Source organism: Rana temporaria, chromosome 3 (genome assembly GCF_905171775.1).
Source record: "Rana temporaria chromosome 3, aRanTem1.1, whole genome shotgun sequence".
In the NCBI taxonomy this organism is placed as follows: Eukaryota; Metazoa; Chordata; class Amphibia; order Anura; family Ranidae; genus Rana; species Rana temporaria.
In genome coordinates this window covers 273,268,884-273,279,335 of record NC_053491.1, presented here as the reverse complement: position 1 = coordinate 273,279,335, position 10,452 = coordinate 273,268,884, and the positions used below count along the sequence as shown (strand labels likewise).

The following is a 10,452-nucleotide window of genomic DNA, read 5'->3' as shown; positions in this document are numbered from 1 at the left end:
GGGGTGGGTGTGGCGTTCCCGTGGATGGGGGGGTTTCCCTGTGGGGTGGGGGGGGGGTGTGTGTGGTGAGGGGGATCTTCGGCGATGTTTACACCTGCCACAGCGGTGGGTGTGGTTCCCGGGCAGGGTTGGGTCCATCCGGGCCCGCCCCCTACTGCATCATAGGGTGGGGTTGCTACAGGTGTAGAGGGAGTGCACTCCCTCACCTGTTCAAGACATACCTTATATAAGCAGCCAGCCTCATTGGGACAAATCCAGATCCCACGGCGACTGTGTTTGGTGGTTATGACAGATTTTGGCTGCAGGAAGGTAAGTGGGAGCCTTGGCTCTCTTTTCCATTTCCTGCAAACCTGCCATCCACCCCGGTATCCCCATTATTATCTTACTCTTCTACTTCGTTTACTTTTCAACAGACGTCAGCACCTCCTTCAATAGGTGTCTCAACATCCCTCCTTAACAGGAAGGCTACAGCTTCAACCATTTTACCATCTGACCATCTTACCTCTGTGAGCTTTACAGATAGCACAGGTATTTTTTCACCTTTTCATTTGTTTCCATACTAGCCCCTTTCCCTTGCAGTTTCTTTTCCCACCCTCCTCTTATTCACCTGTTTTCATAATTTCATTCACATGCACACACACCCATAGATCACTCATACACTTATAATCACATGATTATTATCAGCATTTTTTTTATTATTATTTTTATTATTTTTATTTTCATTTGTATTCCTTTTTCTTCTCTTTTTCACTGTAACATTCCCCATATTTCCTGTTCCCCTTTCATCCTTTTTTCTCTTCTCCCCCTGTTGTTTTCCATTTTTCTTTTGCTTTCCCACCTCACACTGCTGCTCTACCACATCCCTTTCACATACACTTCCACATTTCTCACTAGACCACACACTGCATTCTTCATTGTTATTCATTCAGTCACTTACACACCTTCTTTGTTTTTTGTTTTATGTACTTTTACCATGCTCATTATTTTTGGTTTGTTTTCACTGTGTCCTATTGTTGTTTTGTTGTTTCCCCTCATTCCCACATCTCTTTTTCTCCCCTGTGCATCTCCCTCACGCAATTTCCATGCCTACACATCCGGCTTCTTGTTCAGCCTGGCGTGTACTCATATATTTACCTTTTTTATTCTCTAGACATGCTTCCCAGTCTTATACATATACGTGTATTTACATTACAGGGTCTTCACCGCAACCGTAGGAGGGGAGCGCTCCCCCGCACCCCAACTTACCCATCCCGGTGTACACGGTGGTGTCGGGCCCCCCTGTGACTCAGCCAGGTGCGTGTGCTCGTCCCCACCTGCTTGGCCTTGATCCGCCATCCCCGGCCCCGTTGCCCCCCCCCCTCCCTGTGCTCCTTCCCCACCTCGGTTTGCCCTCCTTCCCCCCCCTCTTTGCCTGCCGCCCCCGCCCCCCCCCCCCTCCGGCCCACCTCGGGCGCGGCTTTGGTGCGCTATCTGGTGACCTCTCGTAGGCCCGGGCGGTACCTCTCTTGGTGGTGCACCTGAATTCGGAGTCCTTTTCTACACTGACCCAGGGGAGCTCCTCTCCCCTTTTTCCACCCCTCTGGTACCCCCCGGGGGAGTTTGATGGTGCGGCAGTGGTTCATCTGGTCCGGGTCTACGCCTTCCATTGGACGTCTTGGGTGAGTGGCAGTGGGATTTTCTACACTAGTCCACTTTTGTAGGAGGTTTACCCGCATCCTGCCATCTACCTATATGGCTGTGGGTGGCGGGTAGTGTTGAGCAGAATATGCCATATTCGATTTCGCGATATATCTCGAATATATATTCGAATATTCGAGATATATTCGCTAAATTCGAATATTCGTGATATTTTATCGAAATTAAATGATTGCGATTTTTCGCTATTGCGAATGCGAAAATAATTGCGATTTTTTTGATAACTGCGGTAGGAGCACTCTGATTGGCTCAGAATATTCGTGATATTTTATCGAAATATCGCAACATGCGAATGCGATATTTATTGCGCAATTTCGAGAAATGCTGGAGGAGCGCTCTGATTGGCTCAGAATATTCGTGATATTTTATCGAAATATCGCAACATGCGAATGCGATATTTATTGCGCAATTTCGACAAATGCTGTAGGAGCACTCTGATTGGCTCAGAATATTCGTGATATTTTACAATACAAAATAATTGCGAATATTCGGCAAATGCGGAAGGAGCACTCTGATTGGCTCAGAATATTCTTGATATTTTACAATACAAAATAATTGCGAATATTCGGCAAATGCGGAAGGAGCACTCTGATTGGCTCAGAATATTCTTGATATTTTACAATACAAAATAATTGCGAATATTCGGCAAATGCTGAAGGAGCACTCTGATTGGCTCAGAATATTCTTGATATTTTACAATAGAAAATAAAAAGTGTTTTGCATTGGTGGTGATTCTTTACTCTATCCATCTGTCACAGCCATTTGTCAATCAAACACCTTGAAGATTGAACACGTTCATGCTGCATGCTTTGGACTTTTTTTCACTTCACATATCAAAGACATTTTTATGAAAGATTATTTTTCTATTATTGGGACTATATTTCTTTATATATTTGTTTCACTGTGTATTTCACAAGTTATTTGCGCTTGCTTATTTTATAATTTGCCCACATGTCTTGTCACTAGACATATTTTTTATTCTTGTAGAGCGACTCCATTTTCTGTCTTGTATTAATTTATGTTGTATAACATTTTTGAGTTGCTGCTGTATTCTCCCCTTTTTTAAGGTATGCGCAATTTTTTCCTTCTTACAAAAAATAATAATATCAAACATACAAATATTCATAACATACACATACACAAAGCCCCCCCCTTTTGCATCAGAGACAATCAGAGTTCTCCTACCACAGTTATCGAAAATTCGCAATTATTTTCGCATTCGCAATAGCGAAAAATCGCAATTTTTTTTTTTTTTCAATTTGGCAACATAAGAGGATCGCCTCAGCTTAGCTACTCGGCCCAGGGTCTCTAATCATACCAGCAATGCTTTTAGACATCGATAGGATGTGATCTGTTTTAAAAATCAAATTGAAAAAATGCGAATATTCGGAATTGCGAATATTCACCGCGAAATTCGAAATATAGCGCGATTTCTCGAATATGCTATATTCGAGTCGAATATTTGCAATGCGAATATTCGTGAGCAACACTAGTGGCGGGCCCTCTTTGTGTTCTTCTGTTATTATGTCCCACTTATCTATATGTATCTCTCTTTGTATGTATTTTCTTTCTTACAGAACCTATGGCAGCGTCTAACTAATACTCCCTGAAGAAGACCGCTACTTATAAAAGGTCGAAACGCGTAGGGGTGTTTTTCGCCCATAGTATTTGTATACTTACAGTACTGTTATGCTATGTCTGTACTTGTTCTACCTTGTGTTTTTATTTGCCATGTATGACTTATGTTTTTTACCAAGTTCATATCTTGAGTCCCTACTGTTTGGGGCTTTTTCCGTACAACATATTTAAATAAATTTATACTTTTACATATCTTTTTTGGTACGTTTCTATTCCTTGCTGCAGCACAAAGCCCCTAGGGGTAATTTTCTCTTTTCTCAAGACATATCAGGGGTGTGCAGCACTCTCTATCCATGGGTTCCAATACCCTTTCCTCGCTAACATTCCTTGTAATAGGAATAAAAGTGATCAAATAAAAAATGTAAAAACGTGTAGCAAATTGTATCATGCTCTGCTGAGGTTTTTCGCCTTCCTCTGGATCAACTGTGGATATAGAATTGGGTATATGGGACTGTATGATATTATTTTATTTTTATTTTATTTTTTTATGGTTAAACTGGATGGACTTCTGTCTTTTTTCAACCTGACTATGTAACTATGATGTGGCATGGATGAGGCATGGATGAGCACTGATGTGGCACTGATGAGCACTGTTGTGGCATGGGTGAGCACTGATGTGGCATGGGTGAGCACTGATGTGGCATGGATGAGGTGTGGATGAACACTGAACTGACATGGATGGGCACGGATGTGGCATAGATGAGGCACGGATGTGGCATGGAAGAGACACATATGTATGGATCGACACGGATGAGGCATGGATGGTCACGGATATTGCATGGATGAGACATGGATGAGGTATGGATGAGCACGAATGAGACATGAATGGGTATGGATTAGGCATGGATGAGCACAGATGAGACATGGATGAGGCACGGATGAGGCATAGATGAGGAATGAATGGGCAAAAATCAGCGATGTGGGCACTTCAGATCCAGCCCACTCAGAATGATCATGTGGTAAAGAGACATTGTCATTGGCCCTTTCCCACGATCCAGATCCAGGGATCACGAACATGTCCAAAATGCTTTATTTGTGTTTTCATTGCTACAACAGTTCAATATACAGTAGATAGGAGATTTGACATGATGCTGACAATAGCAATCTGTGTCTGTTGAACCTGTGGTCGAATGTGCCTAACCTTAACTCTATTAGTCCAAGATTATTCTACATAGAGAGGAAAGATTCGACATAGAGAGAAAAGATTCAACATTATAGACACAGTGTTGGGGTAGACCATTCGAAATTGAAAAACAACGATTCGAAGAAGCAGCGAAAAACGTACAAAAGTCAAATCTGTCATTGAAGGCTTATGGTGTCTGTCGAAAGTTCTAAGAAGATTCGGCAAGCAGCTAAACTGTACGACGCTGCAATCGTACATTTCTGGTCAAATGCTCGGCCCATAGGCTATAGAAGAATTTGAATGTTGGTTGACTAGTAATAATAGTTTATAAATATAATTATTATTAGTGTCATACAACATTAGAATTCTATTATAGCTTGCAAGCTGAACATTCGACCGGAAATGTACGATTGCGGCATCGTACAGTTTAGCTGCTCCATTAAATCTTCTTAAAATATTCAACATACACCATAAGCCTTCAATGACAGATTCGACCTTAATTAATCTGGATTTTCGGTCTAATGCATTTTTTAATGAAACAAAATAAAAACAAATTTTTCGGACGAAAAAAGCACATATCTAGTGTTTAGGCAAGCTTGTAGGAGGGGTAGATGACAGGGTGGAAATAACTGGTGGGGTAAAGTGAATTCATGATATCCAATGAGCAGGCTTGAGGTGAGAAAGTTATTCAATTATTTTAAGAGTTACAAAATGTATATTATATACCACATTGATAAGGAGTGTTTGTTTCCTGATCCCAGAATTATAATAGTTGGATTTGTTTGACTTGTTTAGGCATGTATACCTCCCTCTCCCTCTCTAGCATGTCTAAGCATTCATTATTTTTATTTATCTGATAGCAATGGAAATAAACAGTTTTTATTACTCCATGTGACACCATCACCAGACTTTTTTTCAAGGGCAGGTGCAGGGAAAGAGGAGGGCTCACCAAAATCGGTTCCAATTATTGTAGGCATGTGCCTCCAGAACAAAAGTTGAGAAAATCAACTAGAAATCGACTTCTGTTCTGTAGTCTAGCCGAGGAATTTTTTTTTTATTTTTATTTTTTTGCACAGGCATACACTTAAGACACTCCTTAAGACATCTCATATACAATTCTGTCTTCCAGAAAACTGCCAGTGGTGTGTTTTCCTTTTAAATGTATTCTGTATTGTTAATTACTATGTTTTCCCCTTCCAATATACTGCATAGGGAGTACAATTTATATTAGACTGTAAACAAAGTTGCAAATAATATATTTTAACAGGCAAAACAGTTTGCATTTATATTGCACATTTAGTTGTTTGTGTGATGTTCTACTTGAAAAAATACTTAAAGCACAACACTTATTATCCAGAGAAGCCTATACATGCAAGGTAAAAAATACACTAATATTTGGAGGCTCACATCATAAAGTCGTCTAAAGGCATTACTGTCTCTGACATGATTTATTCCTTTGATTTTATTGCAGTTTCAATAATTAAATAACTCCAAATAAGAAATTAACTTTGGCAAAAAGATGAAACACTAATAAAAAGGAATGTTTAATGCAGCTATCAACCTCTATCCATTTACCAGCATTGTGACATATTTGTCAAATGCTGCTAAGTGGCTTTCAATACATATTCATAAATGAATCTCAGATTGTCTACACTGAAAAGCATATTTAGCCACAATAGCTACTGCCACTCCTTCAGTTATAGTGTTTATTCACTGGCAGATTGAGCGCCCTGATAATCAGCTACACAAATAAATCCTCACTTCTTCAATTTACAGTTAGCAGAACTGCTTCAGGGTAAAATATGATCACATTTATTGCTACCTCTTAATGCCCTTCTGTTAATGGGACCAAGATGTAACACATACTCCACAAGAAGACTTTTATATAAAGATGCTTATGACAGATGCAGTATACTAGCTCATGTTGTAAATCTAGCAAGTAGTGTTTAATATCTTATCTTATTAAAAAAATCTCAAGGCTTTACTGTATTTTATGATGGGAAATAAGTTTGTAGGTAACTAATAGAAAGTTATATAGTTGTTAGCCATATGCCTTTTAGTTTATAAAGCCTATCTTCTATGGACAGATGACCACTAGTTTTTTTAAGAATACATTAACACACGTCATTGACCCATGAACAGCTCAGAGGTATGTACTAAATTTAGTTTCTTAGCAGTGATGGTTAAAGAGGAAGTCTCATGTCTTACTTTAATCCAGTTTTTTGTCCCCTCTTCCTTGCCATGAAAGGGTAGCTACATGCTTGGACAGGGTGCCCTTCTCACCTTCCCCCATGGCCCTCCAATATGGCAGCATTGCAAGGAAAAAACTGAATTAATATCCAGCTATCAATGCAGCTGTTTCCCTGTTAGCTACATTTTTGGATGGACGTGGAAGGAGGGGGGGAGCATTCTTTCTGACCACACAGCTAGCCTTCTCCAGCACAAAACAAATGGTACAAAGTACCATATGTATTTTGTCCCCTGGGGGTCAGAACACTGTAAGAAAAAACAAATGGCCTTTTATTTGACCCTTTCCCACTAAGTGTATGTCATGGATATGCAATAATGTCTGGCAGCTTACCTTCTCCATGTGTTCATTAGAGGCCTGACTCCCTTATCTGGCTGCCTTTTATCACCTCTCCTCCCTGTACGGCCCCACCCCAGACCATCCCAGGAAGTCTTTATTAACTGTTGCACTGCAGGTTCAACTTTGTTTCTGTCTGCTGTGTGCTACGTTAACCTTTCTGTGTACCGATTTTGGCTCGTCTCTGACTACTCCTGTTTGCCTGTTACCCTGACCTTTGGCCTGTCCCTTGGTTACCCTTGTCTGCCTGTTGGCCCGACCTTGGCTTACCCATCACTATCGCTTGTGTCCTGTGTGCTGCTTCCCCTCTCTCCCTATGGAACGTGACCAAGGGGATGCCAGGGGCCGCGACCTGGATCCAGCTGCAGTGAAGGCCATCCTCACCACTAGAGGCTCTGGTGAACACCAAGCTGGGTCTTAGACTCCACACCCTGGGGAATCTTGGGCTCACGCTTCCTGTCCATCCGCAGCAGTCAGCTATAAGGTTCACTACCCTGTGGTGCACCCCTGACCCCAACGAGGTGCACTTGTCACCTGGCCACAGGTGACCTGACAGTGTACATATGCAGCCATATGAAAGTGGGTCTTTAATCACAAGGCAGAATATATATATGATAGGTTTGTAATGGGATCGTGCTGCAAAGCAAGCCCCAGCACAGTGACAGATTCTTGGTCTAAAACAAATTATCTGAAACCAGAAATACTGATCTCAAGCACCTGATCACTGTTATAGACTGTAAGTGGCTATCACAATAAACAGTCATTGTACAGCCAACCCTTTTATTTTCTCTTGAATGGAGAAAAATATATAGTGTAGCTTTTTCTCCATGCTAGAGGAGAAAATTATCAACAAAAAAGTGTGTGCAAAACAAATATACAAAAATAAAAATAAAACAGCTAGATCAGTGTTAGGGTCAAAGGTCATGCCCAGAGTCAAAATCAGAGTCAAAGGTCAGAGTCAGTGTATTTTAGGTTAGATTAACATTTTACAATTTAGTATCAGCACCAGTGTGTTTTAGGTTGGATAAAAAAAAGGAAAAATGTACACTATTGTTTCTGGGCCATACTATGGGTACCAAGAACAATATACAATATACATAAGGATATGTGGCATTGATGTGATCGTCGGGAGTAGGAAAATTTGTTTTGGTAGGTCATGGTAAATGCAAGAAATATACAGATAAATTATACAAAATATATATTTTTCTTTTACTATTTTGTGCTAGTTTTCCTGATAGTAAAAATAATCAGAGGGCATCCATAATCATTTACAACTAAATGAAATCTCAGTCATTCCTAAAAAAAAAAGTATAATTCATCTGAATACACAAACTAATTGTGAGAACATGTACAGTTTTAGTAATACATGTCAAAGTTGCAAAATTATGTTCAGGCATTAGGATTTTTTTTTAACTTATATGAAGGAGCTATTCTATAAACTGATAAACATTAGGTAAGTGATAGACAATGCTTACAACATGTTTTTAAACTACCTAAAAATATCATACTAAACTAAAAATATTTTTTTGAAACAGAGGTGCACACCACTTGCTTGACCGCCTGTAAATGGATTCACTGCAAGGTCACTTTTCTAGATGCCAGGAGGGGTGCCCCTCACTCCTGCAACTTCCCAGTCATTTCCAAGCTTACCAAAGCCATTGGCGAGCCCAGAACTGATCTGATGCAGCCGATGGCTAGGCAGGAAGTCGAGTGAGGGCAAGTTGGCCCCCAGTCGGCTCTGTTCTCGAATTTTTTTTAAGGGCTAATGTATTTTTTTTTTTCTTTTAAAGGTAAATGAGAGGTCTTTTTGACCCCAGATCTCTCAATAAAGAATACCTGTCATGCTTATTTTTATTACAAGGGATGATCAGAAAAAAATGTAAGTGACAGTATTAAGATAAAAAGTAAAAAAAAATAGGAAAAAATCTAATTAAAGTGCCCCATCCATCCGAGCTTGCGTGCAAAAGCACCTGCATATGTAAGGTATTGCCTCAATTGTTAGCATGAGAGCAATAATGCTAGTGCAAGACTTCCTCCGTTAAATCTAAACAGGTAACCTGTAAACATTTTTAACCACTTAAGTCCCAGATCATTTTGCTGGCCAAAGACCAGGCCACTTTTTGCGATTCGGCACTGCGTCGCTTTAACTGACAACGTGGTCATGCGACGTGGCTCCCAAACAAAATGGAGCTTTCTTTTGGTGGTATTTGATCACCTCCACAGTTTTTATTTATTTTTTGCTTTATAAACCAAAATAGATCGGCAATTTTGAAACAAATTCAATATTTTTTACCTTTTGCTATAATAAATATCCTCCAAATATATATATATATATATATATATATATATATATATATATATATATATATATATAAAATATATAAAAAATTGTTAGTTTAGGCCGATACGTATTCTTCTACATATTTTTGGCAATACACGTATATTATTTGGTTTGCACAAAAGTTATAGCGTCTACAAAATAGGGGTTAGAATTATGGCATTATTATTATTATTTTTTTTACAAGTAATGGCGCCGATCTGCAATGTTTATCGTGACTGCGACTTTATGGCGGACACATTGGACACTTTTGACACATTTTTGGAACCATTGTCATTTTTACAGCTATGAAAATGCACTGATTCCTGTGAAAATGACACTGGCAGTGACAAGGTTAACCACTAGGTGGCGCTGAAGGGGTTAAGTGTGCCCTAGGTAGTGCTTCTATCTGTATGGGGGATGGGCTATGTGTGACACAACAGTGATCACCCTTTTGATTACAGGAAGCTGTGTACACTGTCCTGTCACTAGGAAGACTGGGGAAATACTTGTTTACATCAGCATTTCCCCATTCTTCCTCACCGTGATATGATCGCGGGTATGCCCGCAGACATCGAGTCCGTGGGACCCACAGTCAGGGCCACGGAGCTTGTGCGTCCACAATGCCCCTTCTTAAAGAGAGAGCATATATACACGTCCTTTTTCCTGTCCGTGCCATGCTGCAGACGTATCTTTGCGTGCGGATCGCTGCCATTACTAGTAAAAACAATAAAAATATATATATAAAAGTCCCTAAATCCATCCCATAGTTTGTAGACACAATACATTTTGTAAAAATCAATTAATATACGCCTATTGCGATTTTTTTTTTACCAAAAATATGTTGAAGAATATATATCGGCCTAAACAGAGGAATACATTTTTTTGGGGGTATGTATTATAACAGAAATGTAATTTTTTTTTATTGTTGGTCTTTTTTGATTATAGTGCAAAAAAATAAAAAACTGCAGAGATGATCAAATGCTACCAAAAGAAAGCTCTATTTGTGGGTAAAAAAAGGACTTTTTTTGGAATACAGTGTTGCACAACTGTGCAATTGTCAGTTAAAGCGACGCAGTGCCGTATCACAAAAAA

The 10,452-nt window shown here is 39.8% G+C and overlaps 1 long non-coding RNA gene across 2 annotated transcripts; it reads left to right on the top strand.

Annotated features, from left to right (window-relative positions):
* Window positions 1-219: 219 nt before the first annotated feature.
* Window positions 220-3,314, top strand: LOC120930840. 2 transcript variants are annotated; one of them, XR_005747737.1, is made up of 3 exons: window positions 220-309; window positions 414-528; window positions 3,273-3,314. It is a non-coding gene; the product is annotated as an uncharacterized LOC120930840 (long non-coding RNA). The 2 variants fall into 2 exon arrangements; XR_005747736.1 differs by lacking the exon at window positions 3,273-3,314 and adding an exon at window positions 1,195-1,288.
* The last annotated feature ends 7,138 nt before the right edge of the window (window positions 3,315-10,452 follow it).